This window comes from Danio rerio, chromosome 20 (assembly GCF_049306965.1).
Source record: "Danio rerio strain Tuebingen ecotype United States chromosome 20, GRCz12tu, whole genome shotgun sequence".
Taxonomy (NCBI): domain Eukaryota; kingdom Metazoa; phylum Chordata; class Actinopteri; order Cypriniformes; family Danionidae; genus Danio; species Danio rerio.
In genome coordinates, this window is record NC_133195.1 from 43725739 (window position 1) to 43748596 (window position 22858).

At 34.9% G+C, this 22858-nt stretch overlaps 1 protein-coding gene across 1 annotated transcript in view; it reads right to left on the bottom strand.

The window, feature by feature from the left end:
* Nucleotides 1-16419, bottom strand: part of pkib (protein kinase (cAMP-dependent, catalytic) inhibitor beta) — an 81798-nt gene extending 65379 nt beyond the window's left edge. Inside the window, exon 1 of the mRNA NM_001122945.2 lies at nt 16288-16419. The gene's annotated coding sequence lies outside the window, so the exon portion shown is untranslated. The remainder of the gene's footprint in view (nt 1-16287) is intronic.
* Between the last annotated feature and the right edge of the window lie 6439 nt (nt 16420-22858).

A 22858-nucleotide genomic window follows, 5' to 3' on the forward strand; every position in this document is an offset into this window, starting at 1 on the left:
TTTCGCGATTGTCTAAGAACTTTCGTTTCAGTTGCCTATGGGAGAAATGACAAGGAAAAATAAACGGCAAAAAACGGTCAAACTACTTGCTCTACAAACAAATGTTTGCATGATTATACAGACCAAGTAGAATAATATAACAAGGAAATATCAGTTTGCAACATCAAACAGCGAAACAAGCAGTTTTTAATGTCTAAAAATGAATGGAAGTGAATGAGACCGGAAGCCTCGTGCCAAAAAGATTCAAATCGCACCGCCCGCTTGTCTGCGGAGAATAAGGTCAATTGAAAAAGCTCTTACAGATGAAGTGAGAATTATTAGCCCGCTTTTAATTTTTTTTCTTTTTTTAAAATATTTTCCAAGTGATGTTTAACAGAGCAAGGAAGTTTTCACAGTATGTCTGATGATATTGTTTTCTTCTGAAGAAAGTCTTATTTGTTTTATTTCGGCTAGAATAAAAGCAATTTTTAATTAAAAAAAAAAAAAAAAACATTTTAAGATAAAAAATATTAGCCCCTTTAAGCTATATTTTTCCAATAGTCTACAGAACAAACCTTCGTTATACAATAACTTGCCTAATTACCCTGACCAGACTAGTTAACCTAATTAACCTATTTCAGCCTTTAAATGTCACTTTAAGCTGTATAGAAGTGTCTTGAAAAATATCTAGTCAAATATTATTTACTTTCATCATGGCAAAGATAAACTAAATCAGTTATTAGAATTAAGTAACTAAAACTATTATGTTAAGAAATGTGCTGAAAAAATAATTTCTTATTTAAACAGAAATTGGGGGAAAATAAACAGGGGGGCTAATAAATTAAGGGGTTAATAAGACTTCAACTGTATGTCATTAAAATATTCTTGACACTTGAATCTTTAAAGAACAATTCATGGAAGGATTCTGAAAATGTGTTATTATATATATGGCATTGGTTACATTGGGTTTTGTTTTAAACATATGTTTTTACTGAAATTCATGGTTCCATGAAGAACATTTAATATTTATGAAACAGTTTTAATAAACATTAGTTTCTTCAAATTATTAAAACATTTTTCACATTAAGTAAAATGCGTTCTTTGAAGAATTTTTTCACTAAACGTTTCTTTGGGGAACCAAAAATTGTTCTTCTAAGGAATCAGAGCATAAAACTCCCTTTTGGAAACCTTATTTGTAAGAGTGTCAGTGTTGGGCATGTTAACTACGTTTCTCAATAAAAGTGTGCTCTATAAATAAAGTTTGCCTTGCCTATATGAAAGGCAAAGGCCTCTAAAGATTACGCTTATTTTACCAAAATAAAATATGATCATGCCTTGATTTTTTAATTATTAATTAGGACAGTCAAGTCTGACTTTGCTAAGACAAATGTCTTGTCACTTAACAAAAATAATGTACAGTATAAAATAAAGTCATGCTGCAGTGGAAAAACAATCAATATTGTGTATGACCCCCATGAGCTTGGAGGACTGCATCCATACATCTCTGCAAGGACTCAAATAACTTTAAATAAAAGTCATCTGGAATGGCAAAGAAAGCAGATCAGGAGCGCAATCCTGCTAAAGAATTTACCCTCTCCTGTGGATTGTAATGTAATGGGCAGCACAAATGTCTGATACCTCAGGCTGTTGATGTTGCCATCCACTCTGCAGATCTCACACTGAATCTAACCCCAAACCATGATTTTTCCTTCACCAAATTTGGCTGATTTCTGCAAGAATCTTGGGTTCATGTGGGTTCCGAAAGTTCTTCTATAGTTTTTGTGATGATTAAGATGCAGTTCAACAGATGATTTCCCTAAAAAACCTTCTGCCACTTTTCCAAATGATCAACTAGAAATCAAGTTGTTTCTAATAAATAAAAAATAAAAAATCCATATGTAAATATGCATTAACTGGTGAATAATGACTTTTTTCTATTTTTTGTGAAAATGCACATCTCTTGATCATTCTGCATTTTTATGGTCCTAAAATTCACATAAAAATATTGGATTGAACAGTCTGTTGCAAAGGTAGAGCTTGTAAAACTTAAAAACTTGCAAAATAAATGTTTATTTTTAATTTTTTATATCTTGTTGTAATCAAATCAATCAGTCCAAAATTACTTCTCAAAACTGACATTTCAGGGAGATTATGATTTTCTTTCCATAAAATTCCATAAAAAAAAAAATTCTACATGTTATCACAAGTACGTATATGTATATGTATTGTATTGTATATGTATATGTCTTGTATGTGTACAACACAGTTAAAGTCAGCTACTGTACTCTAAATTGGGCAGTTATTCTTAAAATTTAGAAAGGAATCTGTCTTCCCTTTTCTCAGGTAATCCGTTTGCCCAGTAGAATCATTATAGCAATGCTAGTTTATTTATTCCTATATCTATTATATTAGTAACATTTACCAATTTGTAAATCTCTCACTGCATGTCCAAACACAAAAAGTAAAATGCAAGACAAGCCTTTAAATACAGCTTCAATATATTTTACAGGACCTCTGTGTATTCTAGGCTTATGACACAACATAGTGTGCCATGCATGAAGACACCGTGCTTTCATAAATAATTCACATCTGCCAGGGTTCCAGTGTACGATCGATAAGAGCTCTTTCTGAATGCAACCCCTTATTCTCCCGTCACAGACAATTTATCCAGTGCAGAAAAGTAAGACCTGTGCAGCTTCGCAACACGCAGCAGTCTGTTTTATTTACTTGACATATGGTACGTACAGCTCTGAGCGGACAATAAAATAAGCTGCTGTCTTGGTGCAAGACATTTTGACAGTTGGCAGGTGAAGATCAAACTCAAAGCCAGGATACCTTGGTCCCTAGATTGCAGCGGTGTATTTTTAGGACAGATATGATGGCACACAAATCCGCCGATTTAAGATAACAGATAACAGTGAGACCTCTCTTTATAGCCCTCTGGCCTCCGGTGCCAGACTTCACACTAGCTCTGCCATATAGCAGAGCCCAGGATTAGGCTTTATCGCTAGAACACTGTGTGGTCTTTAACTCCTCACTGAAGGTGGAACAACACACACCGTACCCCATATGGTGCAAAGCATAAAGCTGTTAGCTGTTCATGCCTCGCCAAACTACCAATGATCCATCAGTGCCACCTATGCAGATTACCAAGGGTAATACAAGCACACATAAAACAATGTTCTTTAGTAGCATATTGATTGTGTTAGCTGAACAATTCATCCGTGCATGTCAATAAGAAAAAGAAAATTGTTTGCCCTTGTAATCTAAAATTAAAATCTGAAAATGTACTTTCTGTTTGTTTTCGGTAAAATTCTCAGATTACTTCTGTCTAAGGTATAGGGTGTGGCTAACATACTTAACCACGCCCCTCCAACTGTCTGTTTTGACAGCGCTTATGACAACAAACAGAAATGGTGAGTCTGTCCTGTCCTGAAACCCAATTCCCAAACTTTCTGAATGAAATGCCTACTTTACAACATACTAGTGATGAGAAGTTCGGATCATTTTACTGAGTCGGATCTTTGAGTCTCATTCATCGAGATGAACGAATCTTTGTTCGAGTCATTTTGTTCAATTGGTTTAATTTGCCAAAATATTATTAAAATGTTCCGAATTGCTTCCAAACACATCTACAACTAGCCCAAAAGGTTGATCACACGACAAATAAGTTATAAATAGAATACTATAAGAAGGAGAAAATAATAATTCAATGTTTACCTGCTCTTTTGTCTATGAAGGTATTGTTGTCTCTTTGCTCAGCTCACCTCTTTATGTCTTCAAATGTCAGTGATTTGTTCACGTTACACTGACAGTCACATATAATCTTAACCAATGTACACAATCTGAGTCTATAGAAGCCGTGATAATTAGTTTGTAATTAGATCACATGACAGAATGAATCAAACCCTAGGACTCAAGAGATGATTGGTTCAATTCTTTTTCCGGCTCTAAAAGCATATGATTGGCCCGAGAGGAACGAATGACCCAAAACCGATAGAGGACTCAAGAGATGAACGGTTCAATTATTTTTCTGGCTCTAAACGCATATGATTGGCCCGTGATGAATGAATGACTCAGACCCGATGACTCGAGAGGTGAACGGATCAATTCTTTTTCCGGCTCTAAACGCATATGATTGGCTTCTGCCTTTCCGCGATGAACGGCTCAAAAGACTTGAAATGAATGATATCACCTGCACAAATGTGCGCACACGCGGATGAACGAATCACTCCGAGAGGACTCGTAGTTCCTGAGTCATATTGAAGATTTGTTCGAAATGAACAAATCGTTTATGAACGACCCATCACTACTACATACAATCAGCTCACAGTAGAAAAAATAAGTCATGTACACTGTTTTCTCAATTAATATTCTGTTTCTGTAGGGACTGTGTCACAATATGAAAAAAAATTGGTCGCAGCTTCCGGTTCATGTAGACTTTAATGGCTCTATCATACACCTGGCGCAATGCGGCGCAAAGCACGACGCAATTGTTATTTGCAAGTTTCAGCTCGGTCCAAGACTTGTTTTGACATTTTGCAATTCGCTGTTTAAATAGCAAATACATTTGCGCTCATATGTGCCCCCATGGGCGTTCTGGTCTAAAAAAGGAGGCAGGTTAAGGCGCATTGCTGGCCCGTTGCTATTTTGATGAACTATAATAGTCTGTTCAATAGACCAACTTAATAGAGGTCTAAAAAAAAACTCCAGTGCAGAGAGTGTTAATATCTGGGGTCGCCACAGCAGAATGAACGGCCAAATTATCCAGCATATGCTTTACGCAGCGAATGCCCTTCCAGCTGCAACCCATCACTGGGAAACATCCATACACACTCATTTACACACATACACCACGCGTTTTAAACAGTCGTGCGTATCACATCAGCTGTAAGCACAAGTTAACATCCTCTCATTCGGTATTCACCTGCTTTCTTTTGCTTCACCTGTTTTCTTTTGCGAGCACAATTATTTTTGTTAGTCATGCTGTTTCTCGATTATAATACCGCATTTGCACGCACATTGGGTCATCCTTATAGTCGAACCCTGCTTTTCAGAAAAACACAATTTAAAAATTATTTTCAACCAGCCAAAGTGGCTAGTGGGAGCGGCTGTCTAACCCACCAAAGCTGAAATCTACCTGCATTCAGCAGGTTGGCGGGTGTTAATGTCAAGTCCTGATTATAACTATAAGCAATGTTGTTTTTATAAGGAACTGGTAAGTGAAAGATCATATTAAAAATGGTTCTTTTATTACTGCACAAATTTCCCTTCATCAAAAACCATTATTTTTAGACCTGTACTGTGTTTAATATTTTAAAAAGTTCTACATTTGAAAATAATTGTGATAGCAATATACTCCAATATTTAGTAATGCCTTTAAATAGCTATTTTGACATTAATCCCACAGGAACTTACTTAGAATGGGGATTTTCTGTAATAATGCATGTGTCTCTCTTTCCTTCTTTTGTTAAGTATAATTTGGTTCTAATTGCTCCCTTTGCAAGTAAATGTACTTGTAAAATTCAGTTAACATAAACTACACAAAGGGATAAAGCAGCAAGACTGCCAAATCAATGCAAAGTTTTGTTTAATTTGATTTGAATTGACAGTATGTGAAGTAAATATACCCTTTATGCATCCAAAATCAGGTCCATTTCACCACTTTAAGATCTACTGTGAAATTCATGTGCATTGTTTTGCAATATAACTAGAAGACTCCAACCAAACAATTTTGAATACAATACAGTAGGTCAGACAAACAGAATCCAATCAGAGGACACTGGAATCATGACAAAGATGGTCTGTAATACAACAAACATTTATAAATAGTTTGGGCTAAATTTTGCAGCTGAACATTGCTTTACAAAGCCCTTGATGGTTGAATATTAGCAAGTGGGGGAGTTTCTTTTGTCTCTTCAGGTGTGAAATCATGACCATTGTCACTCATGCATCCAGCTATGCTGACCCAAAACAGACTTTACAAAATGTAATTCATTGTAATGTTTACTTTGAATGAGAGAACAGATTAATTTTCGCCACAGCCATATCACCCTGCAGCCCAAGACCAGTTACTCACTGAAGCTAAGCAGGGCTGAGCCTGGTCAATACCTGCATGGGAGACCACTAGGGAACACTAGGTTGCTGTTGGAAGTGGTGTTAGTGAGGCCAGCAGGGGGCACTCAACCTGTGGTCTGTGTGAGTCCTAATGCCCCAGTAAAAGTGAAGGGGACACTACACTGTCGGTGGGTGCCGTCTTTCGGATGAGACGTTAAACCGAGGTCCTGACTCTCTGTGGTCATTAAAAATCCCATGGCACTTCTCGTGAAAGAGCAGGGGTGTAACCCCGGTGTCCTGGCCAAAGTCCCTCTATCGATCACTGTCTCTACACTCCACCAATAGCTGGTGTGTGGTGAGCGCACTGGCGCCGTTGTCCTGTGGCTGCCGTCGCATCATCCAAGTGGATGCTGCACACTGGTGGTGGTGTGGAGAGACCCCCCCCCCCTCATGATTGTAAAGCGCTTTGGGTGTATGGCCATACACAATAAATGGGCTATATAAATACACACATTACATAATTACATTACATAATTTGAAGTATATATTCTAGCCTATAAGACTGGTTAAAAGTCTTATTCAGGCCCATTGAGTGTGGTTTTTGGACCTTATTTCAACATTTTTTTCTCCAGAAGCTACCCACCACGCATATAATTTTTTTTTTGCCACAAAAACGCAAGCATGTACATCAATATTTCTCACATACTATTGTAGCACAGTTTGTGCAGAATACGAAAAAATACATGTTAGCCAATTCTATGTAATAAGTAGCTGAAATAAGCACAAATGTCAGGGCATGACATAACATCTTACGCATCCCAAAATCACCTCAGAACCCAGAGGGTTAAAAGTGGTTTAAATCTTGAATATATTAGTTACGGAACTGGTCAGTAACTGTAATGTAAATTGGGTAAAAATGAGTTACAGTCAAATAATAACTTTCCATTATTTCCTTGTGTACCACACTGCTCTATTGTTTGTTTACATGAGGATATTTATGTAACGCATGAACCAGTTGGTGGAATGAATGGAGAGTTGAGCTCTCTTGGGATCTCGCCAGTGAAACACTAGAACAGAAGCTGTCATGCCTTTCACTAGAGCCTTGATGATGCTCTGAGGGAGGCTGAAACTGAATGAATATAAGCTGTTAAAAGAGAAAAGACGAAGAGACAGAAAGAGGCTGAGCTTCTTCAAGGACAAAGTTTGATCTGTTGCATATTGGCGGCTTAAATCAGTTAATCTTTTCAAAAGCCTGCATCCAAAAAAGACTATAAAAGACTTCGGGTTTAATAAGCACAATGACTCCTAATGCTTGAAGTAATGATGTTTCAATATACAGTACTCATCTCATGATTCTGTAATATGTGTCAATTACAAAAAAAAATCCTCAAATTCTTGAGGAAAACTGGAAATAAAAGATGAATGTAAAGGTGAAGTGTGATTTCTACTGAGTAAAAAATGCATCTGAACTGAAATACTGGAAATAACAGATAAATGTAAAGGTCAAGTGTAATTTCTTCAGTGTTAATGATGCATCTAAACTTAAATACTATGCACTAATTTTAGTTTGACCCTTGAAAAATGTAAAAGCATACTTTCCAATTGTTAAAAAAGTAGGATCTATATGTAAACTAAATAGCCACTAGTAAAAATATGCCTGGTGTATATATATATATATATAATATCTAATTTATAACAGTAATTTTATTGGGCACACTGGCCTTTACAGAAAAAAGGTTGATGTGTTCATGTGGGTTTTTTTTGTGTGCTCCGGTTTCCTTCATAGTCCAAAAACATGTGTCCTAAAGTGTGTTTGAAAGTGAGAGTGTATGGGTGTTTTCCAGTACTGGCATGTGACTGGAAGAGCATCCGCTAATTAAAACATATGCTGGAATAGGTGGCGGTTCATTCTGCTGTGGAAACCCCTGATAAATAAGAGGACTAAGCCAAAGGAAAATGAATAAATGAGTGATTTATTAAACTATGCTTGAACTATGCTGTTATAGGACAATTTTGAGATTTGCCTCAAAATTGTAAAAATTATATGAACACAGCAGTATTTATAACAAGAGATCCATTGAAGACAAAGACATTTGTAAACATTTGCTGCATTTTAAATGATGACATAAAATTATGTCATGTGTGACAGTGGAAAATGCAACGTCATATCAACAACCCATATACTATAAATGGGACATATATTTATATATATACAGGGGGTACAGAAAGTATTCAGACCACCTTACATTTTTCAGTCTGTTGTATTGCAGCCATTTTCTAAAATCATTTAAGTTCATTAATTTTTTTCCTCGTTAATGTACACACAGCACCCCATATTGACAGATAAACACAGACATTTTTGCAGATTTAATAAAAAAGAAAAGCTAAAATATCACATGGTTTTAAGTATTTAGACCAGGCATGTCCAAACTGGGTCCTGGAGGACCGGTGTGCAACGTTTAGTTCCAACCCCAATCAGACACACTTGAGCTAGGTAATTAAGCTCTTACTAGGCTTTCTAAAAACATCCATGCAGGTGTGTTGAGGCAAGTTGGAGCTAAAATCTGCAGGACACCGGCCCTCCAGGACTGAGTTTAGGCACCCTTGAATCAGGCAATTTGCTGTGAAACTTATATTCAGTATTTAACTCAGGTCCATTTCTTCTGATCATCCTTAAGATGATCCTACACATTCATTTGAGTCTAGCTGTGCTTGAATATAACGATTGGTCTTGATTAGAAAAGCCACACACCTGTCTATACAAGACCTTACAGCTCACAATGCATGTCAGAGTAAATGAAAATCATGAGGTCAAAGGAATTGCCTGATGAGCTCAGAGACAGATTTGCATCAAGGCACAGATCTGGCCATGGGGATAAAATATTCTGCTGCACCTAAGATTCCTTAGAGCAGTGGTTCTCAAAGTGGGGGTCGGGACCCCCCGAGGGGTCGCGGGGCAATGAAAGGGGGTCGCCTGGTGATTTCCAAAAATCTATTTTTATTAAACCATAAGAATTACCATATTTTATCCATAACTATACTGAAAATAAAAATAGTCGTTTATAGTTACTATAGTAGCTTATAGTTACTAGTTCTATTGGATTGTGACCCCTGGGGTAATTACATTATATTAAAGGCAGCAATATAGCGTCAGATGCATTTTGATTTTATAACATCAGGTTATACTTTCTGGCACATTTAAAGCACTGACACAAATTTAATTGGTGTGTCTGCGTCATTGCATGCAAGGTTTCTGTATTTATAACCACCTCAGAGGATATTGGGGGTCGCGAGTCACTGGCATTGTTATTTTGGGGGTCGCGGGCTGAAAAGTTTGGGAACCCCTGCCTTAGAGCACAGTGGCTTCCATAATTCTTACATGGAATAGTTCTAAGCGGTATGTGTGAAGAAAACCAGGCACTGCTCATCACTTGTCCAATACAATCCTAACAGTGAAGCATGGTGGTGGCAGCATCATGCTATGGGGTGTTTTTCAGCTGCAGGGGCAGGATGACTGGCTGCATCGAGGGAAAGATGAATGCGGCAAAGGGATATCCTGAACGAAAACCTTCTTTCGAGTGCTCAGATTTGGCCGAAGGTTTGCTTTCCAACAAGACAATGATCCTAAGCACACAGTTAAATTGTCGAAGGAGTGGCTTCACAACAACTCCGTGACTGTTCTTGAATGGCCCAGCCAGAGCCCTGATCTAAACCCGATTGAGCATCTGTGGAGACACAGATGGCTGTATACCAATAAAAATGGCTGTATACCAATCATCCAACATGACAGAACTGGAGAGGATCTGCAAGGATGAATGGCAGAGGATCCCTAAATCCAGGTGTAAAAAAAACTGTTGCATCTCTCCCAAAAAGACTCATGGCTGTATTAGATTAAAATGCTTCTACTAAATACTAAGCAAAGGGTCTGAATGCTTGTGATATTTCAGTGTTTCTTTTTTTAAATAAATCAGCAAACATGTCAACAATTCTGTGTTTTCCTGTCAATATGGGGTGCAGTGTTTACATTAATGAGGGAAAAATAACTCTAAATGATTTTAGCAAATGGCTGGAATATAACAAAGTGTGAAATGTGTGAGGGGGTCTGAATACTTTCCCACTGTATAACCTTTGCCATTTTTGTGATGTCTGTTCTTTTGCAATTTACAGTCAATCTATCAACAAATTAATGAATCAGTATGAAACAATCAAGAAACTTTATGTGATATTATCATTCAAAATGAAATGCACTAAAAATATTGAGCTGCCTTTTAATGCTATAACCACGTGGTTCAGTTTCCTTACTGATTAAAACTCACATCGATATGATTCATACAGTAGAACACATCTCTGCCCTCTAATTAACCTGTGTCTGCATTATGATTTTCTAACCACAGCATTTTTCTAAAACAACGACTTTAAATATAAAAAATGCCTGAAGAAGTAAAACAAGAAGTCTGGGCATCAAATCTGCTTTTCTTGTCTAATTGCAGCTCGTCTGACATATGTGTGAAAGTGGATGAGCAAGTGAGAATGTGCAGCACCAGCGGTAATGGAGAAAATAAACTGTGCCAAACGATACTGTCTAATCCCATGAGCACAATTAACTTCACGAGCAAAGCAGACGTGGCTGCAAAGTTTCTGTTATCATCAACAAGGCCAATTAAAAATAGATTCTCCATGGGCGGCACCCAGCAGGAGATGCTCTAATGTACCATGGCACAACATATACACACACCTTTGTGAACGAAACGCCACTGGATTTGATGGATGCAAAAGGTTGGCTTCTAGCCGAAATAAAGCAAATAAGAATTTCTCCAGAAGAAAAAATATTATCAGGCATACTGAGAAAATTTCCTCACTCTGTTAAACATTATTAGATTAATATTTTTAAAAGAAAAAAAATTAAAAGGGGGGCAAATAATTCTGACTTCAACTGTATTGTTTGAGCATCGATATCGCAAAGCATGTATCTGCAATGATCACATCACAGGATTACATTATTTATTAAGGATTGTAATATATTATTAAATAAATATCATTCTTTTTTTCATTGTTTATACAATGATGATCATGTTTTTTTTACATTTGATTGTTTATTTGCATGCTTGAATGCTGTTAGACTCCCCAGAAAACCATAAACACTGTTTTATTTATTTACTTTGGTTGTAATTTATTATAATTTATGCAGACACAATGCATAGAAATAGACTTGATCGTCCCAATCAATCTAGATAAATGAAATCTTTCCAAATAGAGCTATTTAAATCATTTGGTTATTATATTCAAATTGCTATATATATATATATATATATATATATATATATATATATATATATATATATATATATATATATATATATATATATATATATATATATATATATATATATATATATATATATATATATATATATATATATATATATATATATATATATATATATATCGTGGCTAAACAAATCATCACAATGTCATTATTATATACTGATTATATACTATTATATGCTGATTACATGTAAAGGACTGTTTATTTTTCACATTTTAAAGTGCATACTCATTTTGAAGTATTTTTCATAATGTGATCATTATATTCACTTTATTTAGAACTTCAGGGCATATGCTTGATTAAAAATGTAAAGATAAATAATAAAATATTAAATACTTTTCAAAAACTAATAATTACAGGTCCAGCATAAAAAATAATAATGTAATTAAATAAAATGCTAGGTCGCTGGTTCGAGCCTTGGCTCAGTTGGCAACTTTATAACTTTATAAGATTGCAACTTAATAACGCTCTTATTCTGCATCCTCATAATGATATGAAATATTGCGCTCATATAAATTATTTTTAAAAAATGATCGGAAACAATGTTTTTTTACACCCTGAAAAATAACAATAGGATGAGTTTGCACTAATTTAGATTTTATTATTTTTATTTATGGCCATTTAGACTTAAGGATTGCTGACATACCTGGTATAAGCTTTGCATGGTTTAGCTTATTATTTCCCATTTTACTTTGTTTGCATACTTTCAGTGTTGCGGAATTTGTTCCCCACGGTATCGAAAATGATATCGAATGTCAATATTTTTCAAGGAATCGTATCAGTATCGTGACAACATATTTCAGCATATTATTTCTTTAAAAATGAAAAAAAAATGCCCAAGTAACTAAAATAACTGGCTAAAATAACTGAAATAGTCATCCAGAAAACTCCAAATAACTTCAGTTGATAGCATACAGGTCATTATTATCTCAGTAATTGTGCTGATAACAAAATGAAAGCCTGTAAAAAGCAGATCCAGTCAAAAATGGTATCGAATATCGATATTTTTGAAGGTGTTGTATTGAAATAAGAAATTTCAGTATCATGACAACATTATTTCATCATATTCTGTCTTTAAAAAAAACACCCAAGCAACTCAAAAAGACATCCAGAAAACTCAAAATAGCTTTAACTGATAGCATACAGGTCCTTATTGTCTCAGTAAGTGTGTTGATAACAAAATGACAGCCTGTAGAAAGCAGATACAGTCAAAAATGGTTTTGAATATTGATATTTTTCAATGTATAATTTCGAAGTTGGAAATTTCAGTATCATGACAATGCTATTTCAGCATTTTCTTTCTTTAAAAACATTAAATGGCCAAGCAACTAAAAAGAGTCATCCAGAAAATTTTAAGAAAACTTTATTTGCCAGCATACAGGTCATTATTATCTCAGAGTAAGTGTGCTGACAACAAAAGTGACAGCCTGTAAAAAGCAGATCCAGTCAAAAATGGTATCGAATATCAATATTTTTTAAGGTATCGTATCGAAATTAGAAATTCTAGTATCGTAACAACGCTATTTCAGCATTTTCTTTCTTTGAAAAAATGCTCAAGCAACTAAAATATTCATCCAGAAAACTCAAAATAGCTTTAATTGATAGCATACAGGTCATTATTGTCTTAGTAAGTGTGCTGATAACAAAATGACAGCCTGTAAAAAGCAGATCCAGCCAAAAATGGTATCGAATATCGATATTTTTCAAGGTATCGTATCGAAGTTGGAAATTTCAGTATCATAACAATGCTATTTCAGCATATTCTGTCTTTAAAAACATGCAATGCCCAATCAAGGAACATAGACATCCAGAAAAATCTAAATAGCTTTAATTACTAGCATACAGTTTATTATTATCTCAGTAAGTGTGCTGATAACAAAATGACAGTCTGTAAAAAGCAGATCCAGCACTCTATCAGTAAATCTTGTGAGGGTTGTTGAGCTTTTCTCAGGAGAAATGGGACTGATCATTGTGTAATTTCATGTGTGATTTAACCCTGCTGGAGGTCCATTTATTATTACAGCACAGCAACATGACAACCTTTTCTTCCCAACCATACTAATATAGTATGCAAAAATAGATGTACATAGATCAAAAGGGCCTTTACACCAGGATGTAAATGCAACACTCCTTCTAGTGAAAAGGACACGGTGCCCGTTTGACTAAATGCCTCTAGATGAGAAGATAATGAAAGTGCTGTGTCTCCTAGGCAACTTTAACCGTTTTTTACTTAGCGTGTAGCAAATAAATGATCCCAAATGTCACAAAACCAGTCTGCGGTCTGCTCACATTCTCCAGGGCTTTAGAACAGAAAAAATTATACATAAACAGTGGAAGGAAAAATGTATGATACAAGAAACTTTATATACTTTTAAAATTACTGTTGAATTGTTCAATATGGTGAACATTTTTTGACCCTGGACCACAAATCACAAATAGACATCTGAAAGCTAAATAAATAAGCTTTCCATTGATGTATGATTTGAGAGGACAATATATGGTAGGGCTGAACAATATATTGTTTGAGCATAGATATCGCAATGTGTGTATCTACAATAGTCACATCGCAGGATTATCTTAATTATTAAAGATCAATAGATAACAATACTATTATATAGGTTTTTTGTTTATTTATACAACGATGACCAGTTATTTTACGTTTGATTGTTAAATTTCTGTACTTAAATACAGTTAGACTCCCCAGAATACCATAAAGCACTGTTCATTTATTTAATTTTGCTTGTGAATTTATGCAGACCCATTGCATAGAAAAAACGATTTTACCATCCCAGTCAATCTAAATTAATAATATCTTAATGATATAGAGCTATTCAAATCATTTAATTGAAATTATGTTCATATTGCAATATATATTGCAGAAAAACAAAATATAGCAATGTCAGATTTTTCCAATATTGTGCAGCCCTAATATATGGCAAAGATACATAATATACTGTTTGAAAATCTAAAGTCTTATAGTTCAAAAAATTTAAATATTGCAAAGAAAGTCATATTACTAATCAAAAATTACACTTTGATACGGTTACACAAGAATATTTACAAAATAAGATTGGAATAAGATTTTTATTTAATATAATGATTTTTGGCATTAAAAAAATCTATTATTTTGACCCATACAATTTTTTCTTTGGCTATTGCTAAGTATATTTGTTTATCATTATGCTGGTAATAGACTTTACTAGTACCGGGTTGGACAGACCCCTTTTGCCTTCAGAACTACAAAAGAATCTTTCATGACAGATTCAACAAGGTACTGGAAATATTCCTTAGAGATTTTGGCCCATATTGACATGATAGCATCACGCATTTGCTGCAGATTTGTCGGCTGCACATCCATGATGTGAATCTCCCGTCCCATCACATCCAAAAGGTGCTCTATTTGATTGAGATGGTGAATGTGAAGGCCATTTGAGTAAAGTGAACTCATTGTAATGTTCAAGAAACCAGTCTGAGCTGATTCGGCTTTATGACATGATTTATGACATTGTCTCGACCATGTTCACATGCCTAAATGCAGTGAGTTGCTACCATGTGATTGGCTGATTTGGAATTTCCGTTAACGAGCAGTTGGACAGGTGTACCTAATAAAGTGGCTGGGGAGTGTATATTTTTACTCATATATATTTATATTTAATATATAAACATATTTACATTAAATCTTCATTTACTAAAATATATTTCAAAATGTAATTCAGGGTCAAGCAAATTATCTGTAAAAGAATTGCAATATAAAATATTTTAAGTAATAATAGTAGTGTATGAACAGCTACAAATACAGCAGTTTTTTGACTGCTGAAGTGGCAAGAATGATTAGACAAACATTTATTTGTTTATATATATATATATTATAGCAAACATGTTATTGGATTTTGTATATTTTTAAAAGTATTAAATATGAAAATATATATATTTTAGGGTTTATTGAAACAACAAAAAAGGTTAATATTTAGCACAAGCACTACAACTTTACATACAGTAGGTTTTTCATTATGTCCAAACATTTACAGCCCTGAAGAATCCCTACCAGACACTGATCATTTACAACCAAATTCATACAGTGCAACTGCAATAATCCTTGCTGGAAAATCCAGTTTAAGCTGTTTTGGTACATATTTCTAAGCCTGTCATTAGCTGCTTGATCAGAAACATATTCTAAAAACCAATCTGAATGACTTAAACATGGTATGAGCAACTGACTAAAGGTTTGTTTTATATATATATATATATATATATATATATATATATATATATATATATATATATATATATATATATATATATATATATACATATATATATATATATATATATATATATATATATATATATATATATATATATATATATATATATAGGCTACTGTAATCATTTTGATTAGTTAATAACCAGCCATATAAAGCATTCTGGTCTACAACACTACACACAATTCAAGGTCAGTGTAATTTCAGGCAGAAAAGACTATAACTAAGTCAAATGAAAACAATAACCAGCCTAACATATTCAGTTCTTGCATAAATGCAACAGCATCATTTCATCACGAAAGCCATTCATACGCTAAAAATACAATGGCATACAATAAATAGACCTTAATACAGTGCATTACTTCAAGTGTCAGACGCATATTGCATGATAACAGTGCATAGAACACTATAACAGGAACAATAGATTTTCCTTATGACAAATGGGATTATTTAAATACCGTCTATCCATACTCATTCCAAACACGTGGTTCATATTCGTGTACTTATTGTCCTGTCATGTAAACGCAGTAATGCATTGGCGAGCATCTGGACAGAGCACTGGACATAGAGAAGTTGAAAGCGCGCAGTGATGCTCTCTCTCCACATCTCTAAACCCTCTCTGTATATCTCTAAAAACAGTCCTGCAGCAGAGCTTTTACTCACTCCGAATACGAAGTAACTCCTCGAAGCAGAGTTATCCGGGAGAAACACTCAAATCAGTACCAACAGAGGCTATCCATGAGGGGAACTCCGCGTATCGAGACCATCTTCGTCGTGATTCTCCTTCTCTCTGACACCGAATCAAGCGCGAGCGAGCACAACTACCCCGCGCGCCGCCGACATCACGCGGGAGCGCGCTCACTCAAACGCTGACTGTCATATAATATTAATAGACACATAGACTGACAAGCAGAGGCGGATTTAGTTATTTGGGGGCCCTAAGCAATACAGCTACGGTGTCCCAACAATCTTAAGATGCAGCTTTTGTATTTTTACTGATTATTTTTATTTTTTATTATTATTAGTCTTTTTTCTTAAATTGTTCAATCTTCCTTTCCATATCTTAATGCAATCTCTACATTTTAGATGATTTGTTTCCTTAAAATGAACTCACAATTAAAAATAATGCATGAACTATTTTGTTTTTAAAACTAAACCTTTACTTTTAAACGGTGGCGCAGTGGGCAGCACGATTGCCTCACAGTAAGAAGGTCGCTGGTTCGAGCCTTGGCTGGGTCAGTTGCTATTTCTGTTTCATCCGGGTGCTCCGGTTTCCCCCACAAGGCCAAAGACATGTGGTATTGATGAATTGGGTAAGCTAAATTGTCCATAGTGTATATGTGTGTGTATGGATGCTTCCCAGAGATGGGTTACAGCTGGAAGGGCTTCCGCTGCTTAAAATATATGCTGGATAAACCTTTTTTGATTTCTGGAATGCTCTAATAATTGGGAGTGGGTGGACTGGGGGGGACACATTTTCCTGGATGTAATAATTATGTTACAATTGTATTTGTTTGACCCTTACGATAGAAAATATGATATTAATATATATAATTTATAGAAGATATTTTAGGGGGGCCCATAAATTTCTTGGGACTCATCGAGTCTTGGGACTAGATTTCTGGGTAAGCAACTGCTTACCTCACTTATTTGTTAAATCCACCCCTGCTATCAAGCATCCCAATCTAGCAGACCAAGTGAACAAGTTCATTTACAACTAGAGAAGATCATTCATTCATTCATTCATTCATTCATTCATTTTTTTATCGGCTTAGTCTCTTTATTAATCTGGGGTCGCCACAGCGGAATGAACCACACCAACTCATCCAGCGTATGTTTTACGCAACGGAAGCCTTTCCAGCTGTAACCCATCAAATCGGAGCTACCGGAGGAAATCCATGTGAACACGCGGAGAACATGCAAACTCCACACAGAAATGCCAACTGACCCAGCTGAGGCTCAAACCGGTGACCTTCTTGCTGTGAGGCGATTGTGCTTTCCATGCACCTAAGTGAAATATTGTTATGGTTTTTATAATTTTTTCTTTGTATTTAAGCTGATTTGAACAAACTACATTGTAAAAAGTAGCCTTAAGATGAACTGATTTAATTTTAAAGGGAGAGCTTTTACTAAAATGAAAATTATGTCATCACTTATTAAGTGGTTCTAAACATGTTAGAATGTTTCCCAGTGATGGGTTGCAGCTGGAAGGGCATCCACTGTGTAAAACATAAGCTGGATAAGTTCATACCGCTGTGGTTACCCCACATTATTATATGGGCTAAGCCGAAAAGAAAATGAATGAATATACATGTTTGAGTTTCTTTCTTATGTTGATTACAAAACAATATATTCTGTATAATATTAGAAACCAGCAACCATAGTAAGAGCAATGAATTGGCTGCTGCTTTTCAACATTCTTCAAAATATATTTTTGTTTGTCAGTGTGTCTTTAACAGGACAAAGAAACTCTTCTGTAGAGGAACAAGTAAAAGAGGAGTAAAACTGATTTTTTTTGTGAAGTATCCCTTCACTATTTCCTTATAGTTTCACGTTTAATTGAGTTGTCAATTCTCTGTAACTGTCAAATTTACTGTCAATTTCTAAATGAAAATAGTTTCTACAGACCAACTCTTAATGTAACCAACAGTATAAGCAGAAATATTTAAAAAGTAAAGGAGTGTAAAAATGTAAAATATATATTAAATACCATATCCATATGCCAGTCCATAATGTATATTACAATTAGAATCTATTAAAATTCTAACTTTTATTAACTTCACATGTAATCAGTTACTACTCAGTGCTGTATTTATACATGTCAGAGAAATTTAGTTAATGTGTATAATGATATAACATAAAAATATACATTTATTTAATTTAATATTGTATTTGCACACCTATATATCATTTTTAAATAAAGATGTATCATTTACATTTGTAAACATGTTTTCATTCATTTGTTTTTTTTTTTTTTTTTTGGCTTAGACCCTTTATTTAAGGGTTGCCACAGTGTAATGAATCGCCAACTTATCAAGCATTTGTTTTACACACCGGATGCCTTTCCAGCTGCAACCCAGTACTGGGAAACATCCATACACACCCATTCACACTCATATACTATGGCCAATTTAGTTTCTTCAATTCACCTACACCGCATGTCTTTGGACTGTGGGGGAAACAGGAGCATCTGGAGGAAACCAATGCGAACACAAGGCAAACATGTAAACTCACAGAAATGCCAACTGACCAAGCAGGGACTCGAACCAGTGACCTTCTTGCTGTGAGGCGACAGTGCTTACCACTGAGCCACCGTGTTGCCCCAATAATTAGATAAATATACTGTAGCCCATCCACAATCAGTTGACAGAAACATCAAGCTCTATTTATACATACATACACAAAATCTCTGACCCTCCGCCCTGCGGGTCAAACCTTAATCTGTCTACTACTACCTTAAACACCTTATGCAATCACAATCCTCCCCTTCACAAACAAACCGGTAACCCTCTGAACTGGCTGAGGATAATTACAATCCTGCTTCACACGCAGCGGCTTCATCTCATTTGTCAAATCCAAAAATAAAACCAACGCCAGCGGCCCAAGGGCATATGTTTAATTATGAAGTGATAGAGGATGTCTGTAGACCAAAGGAGCATTGATCTAAAAGAGTGGCAAAAAGAGATTTTCATCTGAAAATTTTATGAAGGGTTGATTAACTGTTAAAAAAAAAAAAGGCTACTCAGCTCTCCTGAGAAAAGGCAGATGGTGGAGAAACCAGAGGGAGAAATTGCAGTTAACAAACTGAAATAACTGTTTGTTCATTTGCCTACTAAAACAATAGGACTGCATCATGTCCTGTTGCTTTGCATAGTATTCATTTGTTTGCTCGATATGGTAATAATGCACAACATGAAACATAAATTAAAAAATTTTCTTCTGCTTAACCCCCTTATTTATCAGGAGTTGCCACAATGGAATGAACCGCCAACTATTCCAACATATATTTTACACAGTGGATGCTCTTCCAATTTATGGATTGATGCAGAATGATTCTGGGAGTATTATAACAAAAATTTAATAAAAAAAATTATACCCTTTTAACTTTTATTTAATATTTATTCAATGTATTATTTAGTAAATAAAGCAAGTCTCTCTACTACAAGGCAGAAAATATTACTTTACAAACTGTATTATAAACAAATCATATGAACATCAGCCAATAATATTCCTGAAATGAATAAAACAAATGAATTACTATAAATTCACACACATTTACACAAGTACGAAAATAGACTTAATGAAGGGGAAAATAGAGTGGGCCTAATTATTAATAATAAATCAATGTTAATTTTAGTAAATACAACAATTGAATGCCCCAAATTGTAAACGGTTACCAAATTTTTATAACCAGTGGTTGGATTAAAATCCCAACCCTGCAATTATGGGTACTGATGCGATGGTGACTTTACAATGGCTTGATAAAATACGAATATGAATACAGTGTTCTTGATCTTCCCCGAGATTCATTAAAATAATTAGTATCATCTACTTCGAATACAAAGCTTTCATGTCTTTCTACGAAATAAAAATCTAATTTAAAAAAGAGATTGGAGTAATACAGGATTGCCACTTTCAATAAGAGGGAAATTCTAGGCTGACTGAGTGTATCACAGAATGGTGGCCCTTTAATAAGACATTCTGGGCCAATCACAGCTTTAGTGTTGAGTACCACTTCTGCTACATCTCACAAGTAAGCCTAGAGAGGGGTAAAAGCTTAAAGAGGGGTAAAAGAGGAAAATGTTGGGTTCCAGACAATTGATTTGTGTTGTGTGACAACATGAAAAAATTAAGTTAACTCATTAGTTTTTACAATTTTAAGTGGATTGAACATAAATATTTTTACATTTAAGCTGTCCCCCACAAAACTCAAGAATTATGTTGATTCAGATCGTTTAAATGTCATTTTTGAGTGTAATTGGGTACTTGGTGGGGGAGGGGGCAAATATGTCCATTGTAGATTGTACTATTTTGTTGCTATAGTTAATAGTTTCCTTTTGACTTGTCATGAAGTAGACTGTAAAAAAATAACAGTGATAATATACTGCTCACAAAAAAAAAGAAATAAACAAACAAAGAGAACACCTAAACAACACAATGTAACTCCAAGTGTTCCCTTTATTTTTTGAGCAGCATATATTAGTCTGTATTGGTGTGAAGTATTGGTTTTGTGTTTCCCTAGTGACTAATGAACTGGTAATCTCATACAGTCACAGAATCAACAGCTATACTTCAATGTTGAAAAATGAGGTCAATAACCTTAAGAGCTTTTACAGATATTTCGCATCTCCCATTTATTTAATCATTTGCCTAAGGGCACGTATTACCTGGACTTATAGCTTGATTTCCATGAATCTGTTCGAACTGACACAGATTTCCTTGATTCTGTTTCATTACTCAATTATTGATATTGTTGAAGTTTGATTTCACAATAAGAACGTTGAAGACAAAATGTGATTTTAAATGCTTCTTTTTTTTCAAGTACTGGTAATTTTCTATCAATACTTTATCTATCAATTTTACAGAAAGTTCAGTTAAACCAATAATCAACTGCAAAGTCCTTAATATATTCATTTATTCATTCATTCATTCATTTTCAATGGATTTTCTGAGGCCGGGTCACGGGGCAGCAGTCTCAGGAAAGAACCCCAGACATCTCTCTCCAGCGTGTCCTGGGTCTTTCCCAAGGCCTCCTCTCGGTGGGACATGCCTGGAACACCTCCCTAGGCATCCAGGAGATATCCGAAACAGATGCCTGAGCCACCACAGCTGACTTCTCTCGATGTGAAGGAGCAGCGGCTCTACTCCGAGCTCCTCCTGGGTGACAGCTCCCCTCCCTATCTATAAGCGTGCGTCAAGCCACCCTGCGAAGGAAACTAATTTTTTCCACTTGCATCCAAGATCTTGTCCTTTTGGTCATGACCCAAATCTCATGATTATAGGTGAAAGTAACGTAGATTGACTGGTAAATTGAGAGTTTTGCCTTTCAGCTCAACTCCTTCTTTACCACAACGGACCCATACATTGACCGCATTACTGCTGCCACTGCACCGATCTGCCTGTCAATCTCAAGTTTCATCCTTCCCTCGCTTGTGAACAATACCCCAAAACACTCCTCCACCTGGGGTAAGGACTTTCCTCCAACCTGAAGATGATCCTTAATATATATTATTTTAATACACTTTTTATTGATATATAGCTTTAGCTTCACCGGTCCACTGATAACGTCTTGAAATGCAACATCTCAACCCTGTTTTAGCTGTGGTAACCGTATAAGAGTGAAATAAAGGACTCTGGTTTATTGAATTGCCAGAGTTGTGCATTTTTCCATTTCCCCCTATAGTTTAACAGCTCATCATCAATTATTTCTTATTGCTAAAATAGCTTATCTATTTAAGTTTTCTTCTCTACTTCTTTGAAAATCTATTTCAGTGAAGAAACCAGAAGTTGTGTTCTTTTTATTTGTGCAATGGATTAATATAACAAGATAAAACAAGACTCAAATATAATTTGACACAATAAAAACACACATGGGCACCAGATCTCAGATTATTGAGCAGCCATACAGAACACAGAAGAATATAAGCAATGAATATGAAGCAAGACACAAAAATGAGCCTGTGAAAATCCATGGAAAACAAGCTGGAAGTTTCCATTGTTAAAAGGCCATACAAACAATTTATAGGAAGGGAGCTATTTTTGAATAGAGAAGGCTGTAGGTAAATGAGGTTTGGTTGACATTAACATAAATTTAAAAAACAGAGAGCTTTAAAAATGGCTAAATAATAATGTTTAAAAAAATCCATATTGTGAAATATAGTATAACCCTTAGGAATTCCTACATTAAATTAATTAATGTAAACAAAATTGCTATTAAAAACATATAATAGAGCCACCTATTATTATTATTATTATTATTATTATCATTATTATCATTATTATTATTATTATTATTATTATTATTATTATTATTATTATTATTATTATTATTATTACTATTATTATTATTATAATTATTATGTGTAACTTTTTGTTGTTTGTGTTTAAAATAAATGACATGTACTTTGTATCACTCGTTTCTATGTTTTAAATTGAGACACAATAAAAAATTGTTACTTTTCCCCTGCGTCTTCTTGGTAATGTGCATGAAATATTTTTCCTCCGTCAAAGCCAG